Source organism: Nuphar pumila, chromosome 1 (assembly GCF_984573655.1).
Source record: "Nuphar pumila chromosome 1, dmNupPumi1.hap1.1, whole genome shotgun sequence".
Lineage (NCBI taxonomy): Eukaryota > Viridiplantae > Streptophyta > Magnoliopsida > Nymphaeales > Nymphaeaceae > Nuphar > Nuphar pumila.
In genome coordinates, this window is record NC_143249.1 from 9,003,039 (window position 1) to 9,029,079 (window position 26,041).

General features: G+C 39.0%; 1 protein-coding gene and 1 non-coding gene across 2 annotated transcripts in view; one reads left to right on the plus strand and one right to left on the minus strand.

Annotated features, from left to right (window-relative positions):
* LOC149847897 (putative B3 domain-containing protein At5g66980) overlaps nucleotides 1-26,041 on the plus strand; it is a 69,094-nt gene that overhangs the window by 3,479 nt on the left and 39,574 nt on the right. The gene's annotated exons all lie outside the window — the stretch shown is intronic.
* On the minus strand, nucleotides 5,891-5,962 carry TRNAP-UGG (transfer RNA proline (anticodon UGG)). Its single transcript has one exon. It is a non-coding gene; the product is annotated as a tRNA-Pro (tRNA).

The window sequence follows — 26,041 nt, forward strand, 5'->3', positions numbered from 1 at the left end:
ATGCCCTTTATCTGTGTGAAACCTTTTGCAACAAGCCTAGCCTTGTACCTCTCCACATGACCTTTAGAGTCTGTTTTGGTTTTATAAACCCATTTACAACTAACAGGTCTAACTCCATCAGGTCGAGGTACACGATCCCACACTTGGTTCTTTGCCATAGAGTCAAGCTCTTTTTTCATGGCATTAATCCAATGTGTTGATCTTTCACTTTCAATGACTTTTGCAAATGTGAAGGGATCTTCATCAATGCCTATAAAATCATTTGACTCTTATAAATACACCACATAGTCTGGATGGATAGCAGATTTCCTAATTTTGGTGGACCTCCATACAGGTGCTACAGGTGATTCAAAATGAGCCTTTGTATCCTGTTGTTGTATATCCTCATCAACAACCGGATCTAGTTGGGATTGATATTCATTGACTGGACTTTCTCTTACATTACTCGAAGGAACAATGATAGAGAAAATCGAGTCTTTATTCTTAGCAGGTGAGAAACCTGAATCCTGCATTTCCTCAAAATCAATATTTTGAGACGCATCTATCCCAACAGAACCATTTTCAAGAAATCTTGCTTTATCTGTTTCCACTATCTGTGGTGTATGAGATGAACAATAAAACCTAAAGTTTTTCGATCTTTCTGGATAACCAATGAAGAAACCACTAATTGTCCTATGATCAAAAGCTTTTATATGTGCGTTATATAATTTAGCTTCTGCTGGACATCCCCATATGTGCATATATGATAAAGAAGGTTTTCTACCTGTCCATAACTCGTAAGGAGTCTTTTGAACAGTCTTCGTAGGAACCTTATTCAGAATATGCACTGTTGTCCTAAGAGCTTCACCCTACAAGGTCAAAGGGAGGTTTGAGTGATTCAACATCGCTCGAATCATTTCTTTAAGCGTACAGTTTCTTTTTTTAGCTACATCATTCTGGTAAGCACTATCAGGCATGATATACTGAGGCACAATGTCTTCCTTTTTTAGAAACCGCGCTAATGGACCTTTCTTTTGTCCCATTACAGTGAAACGACCATAATATTCGCCACATCTATCTGACCTGACAACCTTAATAACTTCACCGGTTTGTTTCTCTACTTCTTTCTTGAAGTCCTTAAAAACCTGAAAGACTTCTAATTTTTCAGATAATAAGTAAAGATATATATACCGTGAATAATCGTCTATAAAGGTGACAAAATATTTTTCACCCGTATAACACGATGAAAAAGGGCCGCAGACATCCGTATGCACTATTTCTAACTTTCCATTGCTGCGTTTGACATCTTTCTTATATGTGTTAGACTGCTTAGCCTTTATACAGTCAACACATGACTCTATATTCATAAAATCAAGGGATCCAAGGATTCCTTCTTTCACGAGTCTTTGGACTCTCTCTTTTGAGATATGTCATAATCTTCGATGCCAAAGCAAATAGGATTGATCATCCTTTAGGCCACGTTTATTGCCAATCATTGTGTTCTCAATGGAGTGAGATTCCTGAATTTGGAATTTGGTTCATAATCGATACAAACCATCACTCATATATGCAGCCACTGGAATTTTTATGGACAACTTCTCGGTGTATGGCTCATCTTTTGATGATTGTCTCCAAAAGCTATCTAGAGTGCTCAAACGATGCATAGAGACTAATCTTGTATTTGGTTGGGAAAAAAGTCATTTCATGGTTAAGCAAGGGATTGTCTTGGGACACATTGTCTCTGAGAAGGGGATTGAGGTTGATAAGGCAAAAGTAGAATCCATTGCCAAACTTTTCCAGCTAACCTCAGTGCGACAGGTTAGATCATTTCTCGGGCATGCTGGCTTTTACAAGCGATTTATAAAGAATTTTAGCAAGATTTCAAGGCCGCTCTATAACTTGTTAGTGAAGGACCAACCTTTTAAATTTGACGATGCCTGTATGAAGGCATTTCTTACTCTCAAGGAGGCCCTAACCTCAACACCCATTTTGAGATCTCCCGATTGGTCATTAACTTTCGAGATCATGTGCGACACTTCAGATTATACGATAGGAGTCATTTTAGAATAAAAGGTCGATAAGAAGTACATTATTTACTATGCCAATAGAACCCTTTCTGATGCTCAGATAAATTGCACTAGTAAAGAGAAGGAACTGTTGGGTGTAGTGTTTGCGTTGGAGAAGTTCTGGTCGTATTTATTGGGCTCTAAAGTCATGGTTTACTCAGATCATGCCGCCCTGTGGTACCTGATGAGTAAGAAGGATAGAAAACCGTGACTCATCTGATGGATTATGATATTACAAGAATTTGATATCGAGATTCAACATGAGAGGCGATGCAAGAATCTGACAACAGATGATTTGTCCAGAATGATAGTGGAGTCACTTGTTGATCAGGGACAAATAGATGACTCATTTCTGGATGAGTAGATCTTGCACGTTAAGCATCTTCCCTCTGTTGCTGACATCATTAACTATCTGGTGACTGGAAAGCACCCTATGCATTGGAGCAAAGATAAGAGGGATTGGTTTTTGGTGCAGATGAAGCACTATTTTTTGAGAGGACCTAGAGTTGCTCAAGATATGCGTTGACCAGATGATTCGTAGGTGTATCCCATAAGAAGAGAATCAGTCAGTCTTGGCCTTCCGCCATTCCCTAGCCTATGAAGGATATTTTTTCAGTCAAAAGACTGCAACAAAGGTCCTTCAATCTGGATTTTGGTGGCCCACATTGCATAAGGACTCTCATGAGTTTTGCAAGTGATGCTTGTAGTACCAGCAGACAATGTTCACATCCAAGAGAAACATGATGCCACTGCTCCCCATCTTGGTTGTAGGGACTTTTTATGTTTGGAGAATTGATTTTATGGGTCCCTTTCCACAATCATTCGAATCTGTGTATATTTTGGTAGCGGTGGATTATGTGTCTAAATGGATCGAGGTCGTAGCCACTCGGACCAACAATCATAAAGAGATGCTTAAGTTCATTAAGCACAATATCTTTAAAAGGTTCGAAGTTCCTAAAGTTGTAATTAGTGATGGGGGTAAGCATTTTAAGATACAAGTTGACTCCCTTCTTAGAAAGTACTCAGTGCATCATAGAATTGCTACATCCTACTATCCACAAACCAGTGGCCAGGTCGAGGTTTCTAATAGAGAGATCAAGCAAATTTTGGAAAAGATAGTCAGACCAGACCGCAAGGATTGGTCTCAATGCTTAGATGGTGCTTTATAGGCATACAAGACTGCCTTCAAGACCCCAATTGAGATGTCTCCTTACCGGTTGGTATTCAAGAACTCATGCCACCTCCTTGTTGAGTTGAAACACATGGCCTATTAGACTATTAAGAAATTCAATTTCGACATAGCCCAAGCTGACAAAGAACGCAAGCTTCAATTGAGCGAGCTCGAGGAGTTGCGTAATGATGCATACAAGAGTGCCAAAATCTATAAAACTTGAACCAAGGGCTTTCATGACAAGCATATCTTGAGGAAGCAGTTTGAGCCTGAACATAAAGTTTGGCTATTTAATTCGCGACTCCATCTTTTTTCAAATAGGCTTAGGTCAAGATGGGACAACCCATTTGTAGTTCATGAGGTATTTCCACACGGTGCAGTTGGTGTCCTAGACCCTCGAACGAGCGGGAGATTCAAAGTCTATGAGTAGAGGCTGAAGCCCTATATTTCAGATGTTGTAGTGAACCAGGACATCGAGGTTATTGACCTCATTAATGTATAGAGTAGCACACATTTGTACATTATGTTAGTAGTAGGGTGCATTTTTTATAGTTAAGTAGTTTTTGTTGTATACATCTTACCTTGTGGTTAGTGTTCATAAGTTGTAGGTGATAGGACAACTTGGAGCCACTAGAGGAACAACTTCCGAGCCAACTTAGCAGGAAATCATGCATCTACGTGTGCATGATGGTGGTGTAATGACGAGGCATAAATCAACGTATGTGGGGTTCCATCGCATACATCAGGTGGTATCTATCATTTCTCTCGTGTTAATTTTATTTTCCTGGTATGCATTCATTCAGTTTGCATATAAGCATGGAGGAGTGCCACTAAGGACAATGTCATTTAAGCATGGAGGAGGGTATAATATGCATACCCATTTTTTTTGTCCATGTATCTGTTTTTGTAAAATTCATGAAAATGAAGTTTTGAGAAAACAAGTTTAGCATTATATTAGTGAATTTTGCAAGGCTTGACATTTAAAGGATTTTTGTTAGCCTCATGCAATTTTTTTTTCTGAAACCAATCTACAGCTAGTGATTATTTATGAGTTCAACGAAAAGAAATGTATATAAATGTAAATGTTAAAGTTTATTTTGGACCAGATGTGTGCATATGCACAAAGTTTTTTTTTTAAGAACAAATCAAGGAATATTTTAAGAAAAAAAAGGGTATATGTGATCTAGAAAGCTCAGGTTGTAGAGCCCTCTCGCTTTCCTGGGGTGAATCTAAAGAGACCGATTGTTCACTCTTCTTTCTTTAAGGCTCTCTAATCGTCTCCTTGGTAACATGGTATTATTTCTCATTCCTAAGTGTTATGATAGACTTGGCTTGCTCTTGGTGTGAGTCAGTCATATGTAGGTCATGAAATGGTTCCTTTCCCCTAGGATTGACCATAGGTTCACTATGTAGTGCCCCCTCACTGCGCCTGTTTAACGCCTCAGCCGGTTGTCCCATCTGAGTCTCTACTTTTGTTGTTGACTGTGTGTGGGAGTTCAGTTTTGCCTTTATGTCTATAAAAACTTGAAGCATTTTCTCTTCAAAGCCTTGACTCGTTGTAGGTTCTTGAGAAGTAAGTTGGCTAAACATAGGTTGAGCTTGAGAGAAGTTGGGTTTGTAGCTTGGTTGATAGCTACCTGGCCTAACAGGGGCTTGTTGTTGTGGATTTCTCCATGAGAAGTCGGCATGGCTTCGCCAGTCAAGGTTATAAGTGTTGAAAAATAGGTTATTCGCGGGCTTGACGAACCTTGCGCCGCCTAAAATTGTTCTTGCACAAATTCGATAGGTGGGGTTTGACAGCAACTCATCCAATTTTTTTGTAACCTTGTTTTGCAACTCAAAGTTATATATATATATTTATATATAATGAGCCTTTACAAGCTGAGCCAAGCCAAATAGTGTGCTGCCTGCCTAGTTTCTCATACCTGTAAATTTTGGACCGGGTACCCAAAAGCCAATTGGGTACCTGGTCTGATGCCCACCCTTTTTTTTTTTAAAGGCAAACTGGGGTTAGGCAGACCCCCACCAGTTACACAACATACCATTGGGTTTTGAACTTGCAATGTCGCCACACATGGTGACGTGCACTAACAGCTCCTACCAAACAAGCTGAGCCCCCGTTGGTCTGATGCCCACCCTTACTATTTTGATAGATGTGTTGAACTCAAGCTTAAAACTGGTATCTTTAAGAGTTTGGTTAAAATTCATGTTTGAGAATGTTATTTATAGATATATTAATAGTATTTAGTTATAACGTGCATTTTGTGAGTCATTAAACAATTAAAATGAGGGAATCTTTGATTTCTTTATTTGGCTCGATCAGTTGCAATGCTGGAGAGCTATGCTTGATGACCGACCTTTCACACAGGTCTGGCGCTTAGGGTTAGGCATAGGGGTTTGACCTGATCCGGACTGGCTATGACTTTGAGCTGCTGGTAGCCCGACCTGGTTCTGTTCCGACCAGACCTGGCTAGGAAGAACCTAATCCAGGTCTGAATTCGGGTAGCAAGAAGTAAAAATATCAAAAATTTAAAAATATTTTATAGACAAAAACCAAACTTGGTAGGTCCAAACTCTAACGCTGTTGGGTCGGTGGGTTGGGTCAGGTAACAGCCGGCACGTTGACTAGCCTACTTCCAAAAATCAAAGAAAAACAGGATAACTATTATATTTAGGGGCATTCCGAGAATCGAACTCGGGACCTCTCGCACCCAAAGCGAGAATCATACCACTAGACCAAATGCCCAGTTGTGATGGAAAACTGAAGAAAATTTTCAACTTCTTGCTGGGATTTCAGGTGGGTTTGTCGTTGATTCGAAACCTGGGTCCAGGCAATCCAACCTGCTTGGACCGTATTCCGTTTTACTCTCTTGGAATCCGATGATAACTTGACCGGACTCAGCCCGCCTCCCCTAACTCCAAGCCTTTGACCAACTAGGGATACAAATGGACAGAGTCGGTTGAACTTCTGATTCGAATCCGATGCCATATTATCGTATATGGATCTTAAAATAAGATCCAAACGTGTAGGAGGTTAGATTCATATTCACCAAATCAGTTTATTTGGATGAAAAATTATATTTGGATTCATGCTCACCAAAGTGAATAAAAAACATTTGAGGTTTTTACTTCTAGAAAGACATGTTTCCTGGATCAGATGTTACTTTATAAAATTTGGATTCAGCCCTACTTGATCAGATCTTATTCGGAACTGGATCCGTATTCAGAACTGCCATTTGGGGTTTGGCTTCAGATCCAAAGTAACCATGATCCAGCCCATACCTAATCCGTTTTGCAGACCAGCCACTAGGGTTGCCAAAGGTTCTGTTTGGATCAAATATCCGAGCGAATCAGAATCAATAGTGAGATTGGGCGTTCAAAGTATCATCAGATTAATTCAGACCAGACTTTTTGACACTTGAATCTTAACCCATATTCAAATTCGACTAACACCAGAATCCGATTACTTCTAAGCTGATTGGATCTGATTTTGATGGTAGCTTTTTTCATCTGAATCAGAATTTGGTTCTGAACGGGTCTAGTTATGTGGCATTGAAATGCCTGCATCAGAACTGTATCAGACCCATTTACATCTGTAAAACCATAGGCTGTCTATAGGTTGATATGATCCATTTCCAACCAAGGTCAGATTCAAGATGATTCGAGTTCAGAATCTAGGGATGTAAACGGGATGGACCAGGTAGAAAAATTAAACTGGTGGTTCTAACAATCCTAATTAATAAACTAAAGCAAATTAAACAATCCTATTTATCAATAGAAAATAAACTAGGCAATCTTAAAAAAATGTGAAAACAAACTAGCAGTCCTAAATATACGTGAAATAAAGGCAATAAAGTGAGTACTTAATCTTAAATCGTCGTTCCCCCGCAATGGTACAAAAAATGTAATGTAATTTTTCTTACAAGTATTTTTTTAAAATATTTTCAATAAAGATCTTGATGGTAAATCGTACACCAAATTATAATAACCGGCTCACACTAGTGATGAAGTTCGGGTCGAATACAAAAAACGGGTTAAAACTTTCATACTCCAAACAAAACACACATTTATTGCTTCAAATAAAAGAAAATGTAAGTACACACGCAAAAACCTATTACAATGGTTCGAGCGAGAATAAAATATTATACAACCCAGAATAATAATTGGCCTAATGCCCTAATAATAAATTTTTTTAAAAAAATAGCAAGTCTTGGTCTGCTCGGGAACTCGCTCCCGTTATCCTCGTGTGTCCGGGCATGCCTCGGTATGTCCACCGCAGCCCACTCATAGGGCCTAAACTCAATCAACTCACGTACCACCCTGCAAAACACACACACACAAAAAAAAAGAGACAAGCTAAACTATCTAATCTAGCTACAGTTAATCCAAGTAAAAGAAATACCTGAATTAAACTTAACCATGACAGATGCAGCTAATTTTGACAAAAGAACAAACTCTAACTATGAAGAGGTTAAGCCACGGTTTTACAAAAATCTGATTTCATAAATCACGTGAACACGGTTTTGGATTTGTCGATTTCTGACTTCATAAAACACGTGAAACACGGTTTCATAAAATCTGCGCAGAACCAAAAACACATGAAACACAATTTTATAAAATCTGCACATAACCAGATTTTTATCGTTAAACTCAACGTGACAATTGATCCCTAAAACTAATAAAATGAATCAACACACACATGTCTGACCGACCGTTTATGACTGATTAGACCTGGCCGACGACTTGGGTTGGGCCGACGAACTAACCTAACTGTCGGTTTTCAAAAATAGATTTTAACAAAAAAATAAGAATTGATTTTTAATATTGAAATAAACAAAAAAAATCGTAATCTATATGCAGCAAAGAAGAAACATAAACATAAATCACTAACTTATATGCGTTCAGTGTTGTGAAAAGCATTGAGGCATAGCGAGGCGTTCCACCAAAATCTGAGGCGAGGCGTAAGCCTCGAGGCGCAAAGCGTAAGCCTCAAATTTTTTTTTTAATTGTACATAAATTATGGTTACTTCTTACAATGATTAAAAACTCACTTTATAAGAGGAAACTCAGCATATCACACTTTGAAAACTTTATGCAAATCAAGCTTCTTAAAAAGTAAAAAATATTGTTTTTCTAATATAAAAATGGATTCTCCTGAAGTGGGAAATGTGTCTTTCATGCCAAAAGAATTGTACTTTGGTATTTTAATTGTATATTTTTTACATTAAATTTATGCATGCAATGATTTTTTAAAAAACAAGTTTTAAAATAATAAAAGCTTTAACTGCATTTTATGCATTCCTTACATTTATTTTCTATCCCTACCGAATTTCCATTACTTTTCTTAAATGCTTCACACTTCACATACGTTCTTAGATTCTCGCTTGTCACTTTGCAAACAGCCTCATGCATTGACTTATTCCTACGGTAATAAAACAACGAAATGTAAGTAAGGATGTCAACGGGTCAGATCTAGGTTCGACTTAATCGGAACTGACCTAGTGGAATTCGGATTCAGATGAAAAGGGTAAAACTGAATCCGGATCCAACTAGTCCAAAACCAGTATTTACACTTAAACCAATTCAGATTCAGATTTCAACACAAAATTAGTACCGAATCCGATAAAACGGATTCGGGTTTGGGTCAGATATCGGGTTATACCCGACCCACTGTCATCTCTACGGAGGCCAAAGGGAGCCTTCTATGTTCTAACACTCCAGAATGCGTGCGGCTCCTTCGCTCACTCAGGTGGGAGCCAAAATTTCTAAGCGCCAGCAAGAAACCCTCACAAATCCCCCGCCGAAGCTCTGCCGCCGGACCTCCCCACCTCTCCAGCTGATTACCATCCGGAAACCCTCGCCTGAGAGAGGCACCAGTTCGAAAATCTTTCCGTCCTTTTTTTTTGCATCGTCACTGAATCATCGCTCGATTTCGCTATTACCGATCAGCAATCTCATCGAAGAGGAGCGCTTCCCGCGGGGAGAGCCGTAGGGCTTTGAGTTCATTGGATTCCAAGGGAGGGAAGCGAAAGAGAAGTTGTTTTGATAAAGGTGCTTAGGGTTTCAGAAGCGAAGCCATGCATTTACTTGCATCCTGCGTCTTCTGGCAACGTCCCGTAAGCGCTTCGTCGACAACTGAGCTCTTTGATCCTAAAGTAAGCGCTTTGAGTTTTTGCCCACTCGATCGTTTGTTTCATTTTTCTCAAAATCGAAAATAGTGATTCTTCTTTCAGAGTTTACGATAAAAATGCTTTAGGAAATGCGTATGATTCAACACCTCACTAAATGAAAGGGGAAGTGATGGTATGATCGTAGAAGGGAGTTTTCCTTGGGAAAATTTATCATTTCGCAACAGAAATGTTTACAGTGAAAATGCTTTAGGAAATGCCTATGATTCAGCACCAACTTCGCAGCATAAATGTTTCAAAAGAATAAACATATATGCTTCAAAATTCTTGTTGTAAAAAAAAAATTACGCTTCAAGCTTGCGCCTTGAGGCACAGAGGGCCGCGCCATAAGGAAAGGCACGCCTTTTGCGCCTCAAGGCACATTTTTTATAACATTGTATGCACCTAAACTAAAGAAAAGGGACGAAAAGAGCGTGCCTTTCGGTGTCTCCGAGGAGTTTGGAGGAGGAGAGGTTCACCGCATGGTTCACCTTCGATGGATTGGGGAGAAGAAGAGCGGCCTTTCCTCCATGTTATGGCTTGTCACACACCTCCATAGTTCATCTCCAAGCATGGAAAAAACATAAACCAGCTGACCGATTAGTGTGTTGGGAAGAAATAGAGGAAGGAGAAGAGAAGAGGAAGAAAGAGAAGAAGAAGACGTGGACATCTAGGAGAAAGAGAAGAGGCAAGAGGAGAGGGGGGGGGGAGGGCATGAATCCCAAGGAGAGAAAATCCTTTTTCTCTCCTCTTAACTTTCTAGCAGCCATTTATTTGGATTCATTTGAAGAATAAGCGCGGCTAGCAAACCAATGTTACACTGTCAACAAACATCTTTACAATAGTGTCAATGCATGAACGACATGTTCCATTTAACTAGTGTTGACCTCTGCATTCGTTGTTTGTATCCCCATCCATCTAGGCCAGAAGTATTTAGTAGTGGAAGGAGTGACATGAAGGAACAACAACCAACAGAGGATGCACAATCCACAGAAAGGCAATGTTCGAGTGATGATGATGATGATCTACCACCACTCGAAGCCAACTTAAATAGAATCCGACCACTGCATTCCCATTTTGAATCTGATGCATCTTCAGATTAGTGAAGCAAAAGATCTTGCAGTTCATCTAATTGGCTGACCTTGAAGCTATATTACAGCAGCTTTAAGGAGTTTCAGTTCTGACATGTATTGGATTAGATGAGGCTTCGGTTGAGATGCTTTACAACGTTTTTAAGGTCTTGGAAAATGTCGTTTACTGTTTCAAATTCGAAGCATATCAAACTTTTAACAAGCCTTAAATCGAAGGTATGTTTAGATTAGGAAAAAAGGCCTCTTTCTCATGGAAGTCTCTTTCTGCTCTTAATACTTTTTCCCTTCTAGATGGTATCAAAAGGCCATTGTCTGCTTTTCAGAAATGGAACTCCAAATCACAGTTGTCCCTTTGCCATGAGGTGTACGCCTCAAAGGGAGGCACACCTTAGGCTGAGTCATATGCCTCAAGATATTTGTGTCAATTGGTTTTTTTTTTACCCCCATTTGTCCCAAATTAGGAGGATTTAGGGTACTTCTCACTCTCCCTCTGCCAAAAGGAGCAAGAAGAAGAAGCAGTACAAGTACCCTCTTTCTCTCTCATTTCTCTCTCTCTTTAGTTGATTCTTGTAAAGTATGTTAGTTAAGTGTTTGAGTTTTCAAAGTGACAATGTTAGAATGTGTTTGGAGCTGTATTGTTACGGGTTAATCTTTAAAGCTGCATGTGCTAACATTCTCTCATGCTTAAGTTGTCGACGTCCTCAATGATGACAGGGCCCATACTTCCTACTCTTTCGATACAAAAACTAGTGGACATTCTTTGCCGTCTCTCAACCATCTTTTTTTGTCTATTCTTTCCATCTAACTAAATACCCCTTGAGCCGACCTTGTTGATTGCGCAAATGATTCATGATACACTCCACCTCCTTTGCATTAGTTGTTTAGAGTGGTGAAGGTGCATGCTTTAGTTGGTTGCAGTTGTTGTCTTCATTGATGTGAAACTACTTCAAGTTATTGACATGAAAGACCAAATGTGCTTGAAAGTGAGGAGAAACTTCGAGCTTGTAGGCGAGGTTGCCAACTCGTTTCATAATAGTGAAGGAGCCCTCATATTTGTAAACACGACTCTAGTGAAGACCAAAGAAGATCTTAGTTCTCTTATAGTATAACTTGACCAAAACTTGGTCTCCAACTTTAAACTCAATTTTGTCCTTAGTAGTTGAAACACCTCTTGCCAGAACTTTTCTGTGAAACGTGGGGCATGGTTGTTGACAATGTTCTCTGGAATTCCTCAGTTTGTCACAACGTGCTTTATGAACAAACTCGCAACCCACTCAACGATACTGGTGGGCATCATTGACATGAAAATGATGTACCTCAAGAATCGGTCTACCACCACAAAGATTGAACTATCGCCTTTTACCTTCGACAGTCTCAAGCTTATGATTACTCTGCTTATCCGGATGAAGCAAGTGTGGAAGTATTTTTCTATGTCTTCCCATATAAATGGTTAGTAATATACTTGCTTTACTAGGGTGAGTGTTCGATGTTGTCCCAAATGACTTGAGTATCGAGTATCATGACACTCTTTGATAACTAATCTTTGTAGTCATCTTCATTAAGGGTCAAAGATGTAGCCACCTTTGGTCACTTGGAGGCCATCTTTCATCCAAAATCTCCTATTTTTCCCTTGATGTATTAGGGTCACCAAGTGTTCCATCAACATATCAGACTGGACGTCATCGCAAATGCAATCGAGCATGTTACTTTGTGGTTGAACATATGAGGCATCCTCTTCTTGCAAGGACTCCAACTCGACCTTTGAGATTAGTGCATTGGTTATGACATTGGTCTTTCCAAGATTATACTCCAAGTCCATGTAGAACTCCGTTAAAAAATGTTGCCATAAGCTTCTTTTGTATTTGAAAATAGTTAGTGGTTATATTGTCCATCTTTATGACAAACTGTGAACCTAGGAGGTAATGACACCCGGCTTGCAAGCCATGCATGATAGTGGTCATCTTCTTTTCATGCACGATCTATCGTCACTCAATAATCTTTAACTTACGGCTCTCAAAAGTGATAGTGTGCTCCTCCTGTATTAGCACTCCACCAATTGCAAAATCTTGAGCATGTATGTGTACATTGAACATTGAAGGCGACCTAGCACGAATTTGACAAATCCCATCTTATGTCCTTCTGCAAAAGATTCGTGAGAGGGGTGGAAACTAGTAAATACCCTTCAATGAATCGATAGTAGTAATTTACCAGTGCTAAGAATGACCACAACTCTGAAACAAAAGAGGGCAATTTCTACTCAACGATGGTTCAGACCTTTTGTTGGTCCATCTGTAACATGCCACATCCAATAACATGGTTCAAGAACTCAACTTCTTTTTTCCCAAACAAACATTTCTCATATTTCATATATAGATAATTTTCTTTAACAATTGAAATACATGCACAAATGACGCACATGATCCTCTAGATTCTTGATGTAGACAACAATATCATCTAGGTAGACAACAATGAACTAGTTCATGTACATGTATAAAATCTTGTTCATTAGGGCCGAGAAGGTTGCAGAAGCATTTGTCAAACCGAAAGGCATCATCAAAAACTCATATGCTCTATACCCCATCACACAGCTAGTCTTGGGCTCATCTCTCTGTGATCTTGACCGGAGGTCTAGGTTCGAGAATATATAGGTGTTCCCCAATTAATCAAATAGGTCGGCTATCAATGAGAATGGGTACTTGTTCTTCATGACTCTTTATTCAGTGCCTGATAGTGTACGCACAACTGTTGGGACCCATCATGTTTCTTATGAAAAAGCACAGGCACACCAAACTTTACCTTTGATAGATAGATGATGCTAGAAGCTAGCATCTCATCTACCTTTGTAGCTCTTTTAACTATGGCAAGCCATGCAATATGGGACCATAGTGGTGGGGGTATTTGTACCTGACATCAACTCTATCTAATGATCTACCTCCCTACGAGGAGGCAACTTCTTTGGAAGCTCAGGAGGCATCACCTCCTTGAATTCTTCCAACACAGGGGCCAAGTCCGATGACATCTCCACAACTTGCCTATGCTCCATTTCACGAAGGGCCACCAAGAAGGTTTCATCTCACTACAACAAAGCAGTAGATTAGCGACGACCACATTCCGTCGCTAATCCGTGGCTAACATGGTTAGCGACGGATTAGCGACAATGAGGCGACAGTATGCTTACGTCGCGAATATTTCGACGCTAACTGACGACAAAATTATTCCGTCGCCAGGTTCGTCGCTAATTGCGACGGAATAACGAGCGCTATATTTCGTCGCCAATCCGCCGGTACTAAACGGCGACCACGGCTTGGCGACGGATTTACTTCCGTCGCTATGCCGTCGCTAGATTAATATGAATAGCGACGGATGGTTCCGTCGCTAATCTGTCACAAACACGAAAAAAAATTTAAAAAAAATTATTTGAAAATTAAATACCGAGAACTGTACAATTTCTATTTCCTGTACAATTTATATTTCCTGTAAATAAAAAACAAACTACACAAAAAAATTCATATAACAAGAATCTACAACAATTAATCGTTCCACCTTAAAATTAAAAAGTTTAATTATTTACAATTCAACAATTACAATTAGGAAAAATAAAAAAATAGAACTTCTTCAACACAGTCCTCTAATCATCGCCAAGATTTTGTGCGTCTTCTTGTTCATTGTCTTTATCTGTCCCTTCAGCTCCACTACCCTGATTATCGCTTGCAGCCTACACAAGAAAAGAACAGTCAGTATTGATAAACAAAATATAATGAAATAAATTACACACTATATGTGATTCTATCATGTGCTCATGTGTGATCTAAGGCAATAAAAAAACTCTATATGTGATTCTATCATGCTCATATGTGCTCTAAGGCAGACAAAAAGTTATATATATATATATATATATATATATATATATATATATATATATATATATATATATATATATATATATATATATATATATATATGATTCTATCATGCTCATATGTGTGCTAAGGCAATCAAAAAATTGAATATGTGATTATAGCATATTCATATGTGTTCTAAGGCATCTAAAAAAACTCTATATGTGATTCTACCATGCTCAGATGTGCTTTAAGGCAGGCAAAAAACTATATATGTGATTCGATCATGCTCGTATGTGTGCTAAGGCAGTAAAAAAATTGAATATGTGAATATAGCATGCTCATATGTGCTCTAAGGCAGGCAAAGCCAAAAAATTTATATGTGATTCTATCATAAATGATATATAACATGTTCATATGTGTTCTAAGGCAGTAAAAAAACTCTATATGTTATTATAGCATGCTCATATATGTGCTAAGGCAGTCAAAAAACTGAATATGTGATTATAATATGCTCATATGTGTTCTTAGGCAGTGAAAAAACTGAATATGTGATTATAGCATGCTCATATGTGTTCTAATGCAGTCAAAAAAACTTTATATATGATTTTATCATGCTCATATGTGCTCTAAGGCAGACAAAAAGTTATATATATATATATATATATGTGTGTGTGTGTGTGTGTGTGATTCTATCATGCTCATATGTGTGTTAAGGCAGTCAAAAAATTGAATATGTGATTATAGCATGTTCATATGTGTTATAAGGCATCTAGAAAAACTCTATATGTGATTCTACCATGCTCAGATGTGCTTTAAGGCAGACAAAAAACTATATATGTGATTCGATCATGCTCGTATGTGTGCTAAGGCAGTCAAAAAATTGAATATGTGAATATAACATGCTCATATGTGCTCTAAGGCAGGCAAAGCAAAAAATTTTATATGTGATTCTATCATAAATGATATATAGCATGTTCATATGTGTTCTAAGGCAGTAAAAAAACTCTATATGTTATTATAGCATGCTCATATGTGCTCTAATGCAATAAAAAAACTCTATATGTTATTATAGCATGCTCATATGTACTCTAAGGCAGTCAAAAAACTGAATATGTGATTATACCTGAGAGGGACCTGGAATCGAAGATCCCCTATCCTGAACAGCGGCCTTGATCTCATTTCGGAGAAAGGGGGCGACGGTGTATTGAAAGTAGTTATTCAGTGATTCATTAATGATCTGGCGTACATCATCACAGGAAAGAATAGTCGGCTGTTTGGAGCTTATGTCGACGCAAGAAGTCGGTGAGCCGTAACTGGAAGAACCAATAATTGGTGAAGTGTTCATATTACTCCCAAACCCGAACATGCGACCTTTTTTGGGTTCACCTGCTGCAGTCACCCATGCTGTAGGATCAAATGATGGATGCTGAGTAGCGTCATCGTCATATCGCTCTATCATCTGTTGCTCATATGCCTCCTACAAAATAATGTTTAAAGTATTCATTAATAATTAATGATAACATTATGATAACTTGCATATATATTGCAATGATTATTAATAGAATTAATACATATCGTTGTCGTTTTCGCCTTCTCTGATACGAAGACTCACGTGGTCTTCCGTTTATGTATTTTTACAAACACATCCTTATATGGTACACTGCCTCCTTTTTCTGCTTCCTGCGAAGTTAAATGACAAAAGATTTAGTACACAAGTTTGCAACAATACTTATAAAATTAATATTATATATTGATGAGTTACCATTTTCTTTAGGTGGCTCCCAAATGTCTTAGATCCACCTGTGTGTAGATGGGCTTCGGGCATCTTCGATCGATTTTGTGCAGCCTTCGCAGAGCGATTTCTAAATGCATCTCCCGACCACTTATCGCACATTTCATCCTAGTAATCTCTCATGATAGTAATAGGACCATGGCCCTTCCACAGTAATGGATCATCTACTACGCCAGATGCTTTTTTTGCTGCAGTCTTCATAGTGTGCAGCATGTCTGCAGATCGATTGGCAGCCACCTTCTGCCACACCTTCCTTGTATCATTTTCTTCCACCGTAGTTGCGAAGCGATTCGAAGCCTACAAATATTTTCAGAAAGTTAGTAGACATTGCTTAAATAAATTAAATATGAAACACATTAACTATGAGGAACAACTGTATACCATGAATGAGGACCACAATCTGTCTAACACCTCCTTTGGGTACTCTTTCCATTAAGCAACTGGTCCTGGTAGATGTTGAAGAAGTGAATTCCTAATCTCCCGTACTACTTCTTGTGGCTCAAACCTCATGCTGCACATATTGTTACACAGTAAATATCAATATAAAATATTTAAAAGATATGCAATAATTGAAAACAAAATACTTACAGTCGATTATCGATATACACTATTCGAATGAGTCTTCTTGTGCCAGCCTGAGAATACCCTGTTTCCTGTATTGGCTGTTGACTTGTGTGATCAACTGGTGTAGGTGGGTCGTGTACAGGCGCAACATCATCTGTAAAAAAATACATTAGAAATTCTCAGAATGTGCATTTGAACTAATCAAACATCTAATTAGTTATATGATATACCTATCACAGGAGCCCGTGAAGATGAAGGCTGAGCCTGGCTACTACTGGATGAGCGACCACTATAACCTCCACGAACCATATTCTAACAAATAACATATGTCATACAATACATTCAAATAATTCACATCAAGTATTAAATGCATTCAAGTCATTCACATCAAGCATTGCAATGCATTCAAATAATTCAAATCATTGACATCAAGTATTGCACTAATTCAAATCATTCGTTAATTGCATAAATTATAATACATTCAGATAATTGAAATCATTCACATCAAGTATTACAATGCATTCGAATCATTCGTATCAAGTATTAATATACATTCAAATAAAATTTTTAATCATTCACACCAAGTATTGCAATACAACTCACATCAAGTATTACAATGCATTTAAATAGAGGTTTGTAGTATAAGATTTTGCTCACTAGCTTGAGAATTCTTCCTCGTCACTAGTTTGACTTTCTTCTTCTTCTTCTTCATTGTTTGCCCATCCACTTGGTACATCATTTGGATCACATTCTTCTATGAATGTTTCATCGGCTAATGGAGATATGACATGCATATCATGCGCAACATCGTGACCATAAGCGAAGTCATAGACATCATCTGATTGATAGTAATCACTGTCTTCAGCTAACTCATCTTCCTATAACTGATCATACTCGGGGTATAGTTTGGATTTCACCTTGCAAACTGCCCACCATTCATTTCTATCTGACTTTTTTATACTCGGATATGAAGTATAATAAACTTGTTGAGCTTGCGAGGCTAATATGAATGGTTCATATGTTCCAAACCTGGATTTATGATTCACCTCCACAATGCCTGAAGCTTTGTCGAGTCTTGTTGCAGTTGGATCAAACCAATGACACTTGAACTCATAGCAGAACCCAGTTCTGTTCCTGCGGCATCAAATATCAAATTCGTATATGGATTATCGTGCACCACATTCACCCGTGCATCAAAATCGTTTCTAAATTCTTCTCCATGAAACGTCCAGTTCTGATAATCACTCACAAAACCCTTCCTGTATAGGTGATGTCTAACGCCATGAGGTTCTACAAATCGATTATTCTTACAAATCTTGCAGGGACACCTAATCCGACCTGTGGGATCTACCGTACTGACACTTGCCGTTGCAAATTCAATAAAACTGTCAACACCATCCATATATTCATGCGTTAACTCATTGTCCACTATCCTACGGTACATCCATTCACGGTTTGCAGTCATTCTGTCGTATGATGTTACGAATAGTATCCTAACCAGTTAAAAGAGAACCATCAGAATGCTATGATGAAGAAAATATCAAATTTATCATGTAATATATGATGTCATACAATCACAAGAATTATGATGCATGCATTGATAACTTAATATTTTCATGTGCAAACTATTCATGACACGATACATTCATTTGAAGCATGCTTTCAGTATACAATTTCACATGGAAGACATAATCAAATTGAAAGTAACTACATGTAAGCATGGATACAATCACATCAAACATTGCAATACATCGAAATAATTCATATCAAACAAATGTCAAACATGTACCTGCAGCAAATACACTTCAATATCCCACTAACTACTACCATGCATAGCATGGACTCCGTACTCCAAAAATAAGAACACTTCCATATTCATACATTAAAATCATGCTCAGCATGATCTCCGAACTCCAACAAAGCAGTCCTAGATATCAACAACTAAGTGAGTGTGTGAACAATAAAGTGTTACATTCAATAAATTAAATAACATGTGATGCGCTTGCATCACTTACTCACCACGGGTATTTACCCGATTTGCATTATTTTTGTCACTTACTTACCACGGGTGGCGGGGCACAAGCGAGTTCCGTTGAGAAATCTGCAAAAAACACTGTGTTAAAATGAATATTGAAGCTAATTAGGGAAACACAAACACTTATGCAATGCAAAAAACAACTAAACTGTTGATGATATATCTAATGATGAAATGCGATGAAATAAAGTGTGCAAGTAATGTACTGCAATGAATATTGAAGCTAATTAGGGAAACACAAATACTTATGCAAAGGAAGCAAAAAGACTAAACAAAGAAAAATAGAACAAAGAAAAAATAGGAAATGGAACATAAATTGTTTATCTCTGCTCAACGGACGATCTATAGAAGATCATTCTTATACAAGAGGTGACAAAACAAAAATTTCATAAACCAGTACAGAGAAATACTAAACAACCACTTGCCTAACAGATTATAAAAAAGAGAGACACACTAAGAAATCATTTGCAAAATATACAATAAACTAAACCACAACCAATTAAAAATGGGATAATGATATACTCTCTTTAGGATTTCTCTGTTCCCATTTTCTCAATCAAAATCTTTTATAGAGAATAACAAAGGAGTTAGTCATAATCTAATTATAACTTGACTTAACACACATACACATTAATTCATTCAATTAATGGATTACAAAGATTTCATTATTGTTAGGTTGGTTTTTAACTCTGAATCTTGTTTTTCCAAACTAGTTTGGATGTAAACACATTTGAAAATTATGTAACAAATTTGGCTTCGTTTGTATTTTAGTGAGGATTTTTTGGCAATTGTATAACTTCCGTTTTAATAAGAGAATTCTTGAAATTGATTGAAAGCCCAGACCACATGATCTTTACTATTTCAACTAGTTGATCGATATGAAAATCTTCAAGCATCTTCCTAATAAAAGCATAGCATAATGTGAACAAATATTTAGAAATCACGACTAATATTTATACTAAAAGACTTCTTGTACATGATAAAACCAAGAAGTCTTTGTAATCCAATAAAACATAATTATTCACTGAAAATAATCAGCTAGTTACAAAGCCCCATCACCATGCCCAAATCATAAATCTTCAAGCCAAATAAAAAAATTGGAACCCTAAAAAACAGAAAAACCCCCAAAAGCATGTTCTTCATAGATAAATGTTTACTCCATGTTAAGAATTTAAGTTATATAACAGAGAAAAATAGAACAATGAAAAACCCTGTTAAAACGTAGAGGCTAGCCGGCTAGCTTAGTTTCAAACTTTCTAAGATGGAAAATCTAAAACTACCTCAATCTCCCCTTTTACACACAGAGAGAGACACTGTTGTTGTTACCGCCTGAGTGCTTTTGCCAGTCGGAGAGCTGCCGCTGTCGCCTGAGTGCTTTCACCGGTCGGACTCGGAGAGTTGGAGCGGAGGTGCTGGCGGTGAAAAGGGAGGGTTCCAAAGGGATGGGGGCCAAGGAGTGAGGCTGACGTGAGACTAGCTTGAGGGCGGTGGCGGGAGGCTGACGGGGAGCGGCAGCTGGCGAGCGGTGGACGGCTGGCGAACGGTGGATGGGGAGCGGTGGCGGCCGGACGGTGGCGAGAGCCGACGGGCGGCGGGAGGGAGAGGGCGGCGGGCGGGAGCAAGACAACGAAACAGGAAAAAGAGAAAGAGGGATGGGATTAGGGATTTACGCGACATTTAGCGACGGAATAATTCCGTCGGTAAGCCGTCGTAAATCAAAATACCAAAAAAGCGACAGAATGTATTCTGTCGCTACGCCGTCGCTAATTAGCGACGACAGAGTTCCCTCTCTAAATCCATCGCTAAAATGATGTTCTTGTAATAAGAATTAGCGACAAAAAATTGCAGTCGCTAATCCGTCGCTAAGTAGCGACAGATTAGCGATAAAAGTTGTTTCCTCGCTAATCCGTCGCGAATTAGCGACAGATTGTATCTCTCGCTAATCTGTCGCTAATTAACAATTTTCTTGTAGTGTCTCCTTACTTGATGTCTTTCTTTAATTGAATCACGAAAAACATATGTATCTACGAGGAGCCAACAAAGTACGCAGGAACCATAAAGGGGAAACACATCCATAATTGGATACCACCTTCAAGTGGGGGCATGACTGACTCTTTGTTCACATGCAAGAACTCTATGTCGAAGATCACCTTGAAATTGTTGAGTGGGTACATGAGAAACTAGTAGTGCCCGACCAATCTCCCATCTTGAGAATCACATTCTCCGTCTCAACAAGGATCAACCTCGCTTCAAAGTTTACAACTTTTATGTGACCCTTAAGCCCAACCACTTCATCTCTTCTTGGGAGAGGAAGTTATGCATGGCACCTCGATCAACCATGGCTTGAGCAGCCTTTTCATTTATGATGACATCCACGTACATCAGGGCCTTCCTGGATGGAGGCACACCGACACTTGACTCCTTAAGCATTGATTCCTTTTGTAGAACACCCATCCTTAGTTGATCCACTAGTGGGCCTTCTTCTTGAGCGGCGTTCACGACTTTGTCATCATTCCTCTAATGGCTATGGTAGTTCTTGTTTTTGTCATACCATCCTTGATTGTTGTTACCATATCGGTTCTATTAACCTTGGTGATCCCGCTTATCTTGTCAATTCCATTCTAAGGCGTTTGTTGTATCATTTCGATGCCCATTTTGCTTTTGGTCCCCGAGAGTTATCTTCTTCAATTGTCTACCCTTGAAATAAGGTTTTTGCTGAAATTCTTAGTCTTTCTACTACTGCTAGGGTGCTTGCAAGATCCTGGGGTATTGTTTTCACAACTCTTGTTCTGCCTAAGGTTGTAGCCCTATCATGAAGTGAAGGTTGTAGCCCTATAATAAAGGCTTTAACTGCATTTTATGCATTCCTTACATTTATTTTCTATCCCTACCAAATTTCCATTACTTTTCTTAAATGATTCACACTTCACGTACATTCTTAGATTTTCGCTTGTCACTTTGCAAACAGCCTCATGCATTGACTTATTCCTACGGTAATAAAACAACGAAATGTAAGTAAGGATGTCAACGAGTCAGATCTAGGTTCGACTTAATCGGAACTGACCTAGTGAAATTCGGATTCAGAAGAAAAGGGTAAAACTGAATCCGGATCCAACTAGTCCAAAACCCTGTATTTACACTTAAACCAATTCAGATTCAGATTTCAACACAAAATTAGTACCAAATCTGATAAAACGGATTCGGGTTTGGGTCAGATATCGGGTTATACCCGACCCACTGTCATCTCTACGGAGGCCAAAGGGAGCCTTCTATGTTCTAACACTCCAGAACACGTGCGGCTCCTTCGCTCACTCAGGTGGGAGCCAAAATTTCTAAGCGCCAGCAAAAAACCCTCACAAATCCCCCGCCAAAGCTCTGCCGCCGGACCTCCCCGCCCCTTCGGCTGATTACCATCCAGAAACCCTCGCCTGAGAGAGGCGCCAGTTCGAAAATCTTTCCGTCTTTTGTTTTTTTGCATCGTCACTGAATCATCGCTCAATTTCGCTATTACCGAACAACAATCTCATCGAAAAGGAGCGCTCCCCGCGGGGAGAGTCGTAGGGCTTTGAGTTCATTGGATTCCAAGGGAGGGAAGCGAAAGAGAAGCTGTTTTGATAAAGGTGCTTAGGGTTTCAGAAGCGAAGCCATGCATTTACTTGCATCCTGCGTCTTCTGGCAATGTCCCGTAAGCGCTTCGTCGACAACTGAGCTCTTTGATCCTAAAGTAAGCGCTTTGAGTTTTCGCCCACTCGATCGTTTGTTTCATTTTTCTCAAAATCGAAAATAGTGATTCTTCTTTCAGAGTTTACGGTAAAAATGCTTTAGGAAATGGGTATGATTCAACACCTCACTAAATGAAAGGGGAAGTGATGGTATGATCGTAGAAGGGAGTTTTCCCTGAGAAAATTTATCATTTCGCAACAGAAATGTTTACAGTGAAAATGCTTTAGGAAATGCCTATGATTCAGCACCAACTTCGCAACATAAATGTTTCAAAAGAATAAACATATATGCTTCAGAATTCTTGTTGTAAAAAAAAATTGCGCTTCAAGCTTGCGCCTTGAGGCACAGAGGTCCGCGCCTCAAGGCAAGGCACGCCTTTTGCGCCTCAAGGCGCATTTTTTATAACATTGTATGCACCTAAACTAAAGAAAGGGGAAGGAAAGAGCGTGCCTTTCCTCCATGTTATGGCTTGTCACACACCTCCAGAGTTCATCTCCAAGCATGGAAAAAACACAAACCAACTGACCGATTAGAGTGTTGGGAAGAAGTGGAGGAAGGAAAAGAGAAGAGGAAGAAAGAGAAGAAGAAGACGGGGACATCTAGGAGAAAGAGAAGAGGCAAGAGGAGAGGGGGGGGGGAGGGCATGAATCCCAAGGAGAGAAAATCCTTTTTCTCTCCTCTTAACTTTCTAGCAGCCATTTATTTGGATTCATTTGAAGAATAAGCGCGGCTAGCAAACCAATGTTACACTGTCAACCAACATCTTTACAATAGTGTCAATGCATGAACGACATGTTCCATTTAACTAGTGTTGACCTCTGCATTCGTTGTTTGTATCCCCATCCATCTAGGTCAGAAGTATTTAGTAGTGGAAGGCGTGACATGAAGGAACAACAACCAACAGAGGATGCACAATCCACAGAAAGGCAATGTTCGAGTGATGATGATGATGATCTACCACCACTCGAAGCCAACTTAAATAGAATCCGACCACTGCATTCCCATTTTGAATCTGATGCATATTCAGATTAGTGAAGCAAAAGATCTTACAGTTCATCTAATTGGCTGACCTTGAAGCTATATTACAGCAGCTTTAAGGAGTTTCAGTTCTGACATGTATTGGATTAGATGAGGCTTCGGTTGAGATGCTTTACAACGTTTTTAAGGTCTTGGAAAATGTCGTTTACTGTTTCAAATTCGAAGCATATCAAACTTTTAACAAGCCTTAAATCGAAGGTATGTTTAGATTAGGAGAAAAGGCCTCTTTCTGCTCTTAATACTTTTTCCCTTCTAGATGGTATAAAAAAGCCATTGTCTGTTTTTCAGAAATGGAACTCCAAATCACAGTTGTCCCTTTGCCATGAGGTGTACACCTCAAAGGGAGGCACACCTTAGGCTGAGTCATATGCCTCAAGGTATTTGTGTCAATTGTTTTTTTTTTACCCCCATTTGACCCAAATTAGGGGGATTTAGGGTACTTCTCACTCTCCCTCTGCCAAAAGGAGCAAGAAGAAGAAGCAGTACAAGTACCCTCTCTCTCTCTCATTTCTCTCTCTCTTTAGTTGATTCTTGTAAAGTATGTTAGTTAAGTGTTTGAGTTTTCAAGGTGACAATGTTAGAATGTGTTTGGAGCTGTATTGTTACGGGCTAATCTTTAAAGTTGCATGTGCTAACATTCTCTCATGCTTAAGTTGTCGACGTCCTCAATGATGACAGGGCCCATACTTTCTACTCTTTCGATACAAAAACTAGTGGACATTCTTTGCCTTCTCTCAACCATCTTCTTTTGTCTATTCTTTCCATCTAACTAAATACCCCTTGAGCCGACCTTGTTGATTGCGCAAATGATTCATGATACACTCCACCTCCTTTGCATTAGTTGTTTAGAGTGGTGAAGGTGCATGCTTTAGTTGGTTGCAGTTGTTGTCTTCATTGATGTGAAACTACTTCAGGTTATTGACATGAAAGACCAAATGTGCTTGAAAGTGAGGAGAAACTTCGAGCTTGTAGGCGAGGTTGCCTACTCGTTTGATAATAGTGAAGGAGCCCTCATATTTGTAAACACGACTCTAGTGAAGACCTAAGAAGATCTTAGTTCTCTTATAGTATAACTTGACCAAAACTTGGTCTCCAACTTTAAACTCAATTTTGTCCTTAGTAGTTGAAAGACCTCTTGCCAGAACTTTTCTGTGAAACGTGGGGCATGGTTGTTGGCAATGTTCTCTGGAATTCCTCAGTTTGTCACAACGTGCTTTATGAACAAACTCGCAACCCACTCGACGATACTGGTGGGCATCATTGACATGAAAATGATGTACCTCAAGAATCGGTCTACCACCATAAAGATTGAACTATCGCCTTTTACCTTCGACAGTCTCAAGCTTATGATTACTCTGCTTATCCGGATGAAGCAAGTGTGGAAGTATTCTTCTATGTCTTCCCACATAAATGGTTAGTAATATACTTGCTTTACTAGGGTGAGTGTTCGAAGTTGTCCCAAATGACTTGAGTATCGAGTATCATGACACTCTTTGATAACTAATCTTTGTAGTCATCTTCATTAAGGATCAAAGATGTAGCCACCTTTGGTCACTTGGAGGCCATCTTTCATCCAAAATCTCCTATTTTTCCCTTGATGTATTAGGGTCACCAAGTGTTCCATCAACATATCAGACTGGACGTCATCGCAAATGCGATCGAGCATGTTACTTTGTGGTCGAACATGTGAGGCATCCTCTTCTTGCAAGGCCTCCAACTCGACCTTTGAGATTAGTGCATTGGTTATGACATTGGTCTTTCCAAGATTATACTCCAAGTCCATGTAGAACTCCGTTAAAAAATGTTGCCATAAGCTTCTTTTGTATTTGAAAATAGTTAGTGGTTATATTGTCCATCTTTATGACAAACTGTGAACCTAGGAGGTAATGACACCCGGCTTGCAAGCCATGCATGATAGTGGTCATCTTCTTTTCATGCACGATCTATCGTCACTCAATAATCTTTAACTTACGGCTCTCAAAAGTGATAGTGTGCTCCTCCTGTATTAGCACTCCACCAATTGCAAAATCTTGAGCATCTATGTGTACATTGAACATTGAAGGCGACCTAGCACGAATTTGACGAATCCCATCTTCTGTCCTTCCGCAATAGATTCGTGAGAGGGGTGGAAACTAGTAAATACCCTTCAATGAATCGATAGTAGTAATTTACCAGTGCCAAGAGTGACCACAACTCTGAAACAAAAGAGGGCAATTTCTACTCAACGATGGTTCAAACCTTTTGTTGGTCCATTTGTAACATGCCACATCCAATAACATGGTTCAAGAACTCAACTTTTTTTTCCCAAACAAACATTTCTCATATTTCATATATAGATAATTTTCTTTAACAATTGAAATAAATGCACAAATGACACACATGATCCTCTAGATTCTTGATGTAGACAACGATATCATCTAGGTAGACAACAATGAACTAGTTCATGTACATGTATAAAATCTTGTTCATTAGGGCCGAGAAGGTTGCAAAAGCATTTGTCAAACCGAAAGGCATCATCAAAAACTCATATGCTCTATACCCCATCACACAGCTAGTCTTGGGCTTATCTCTCT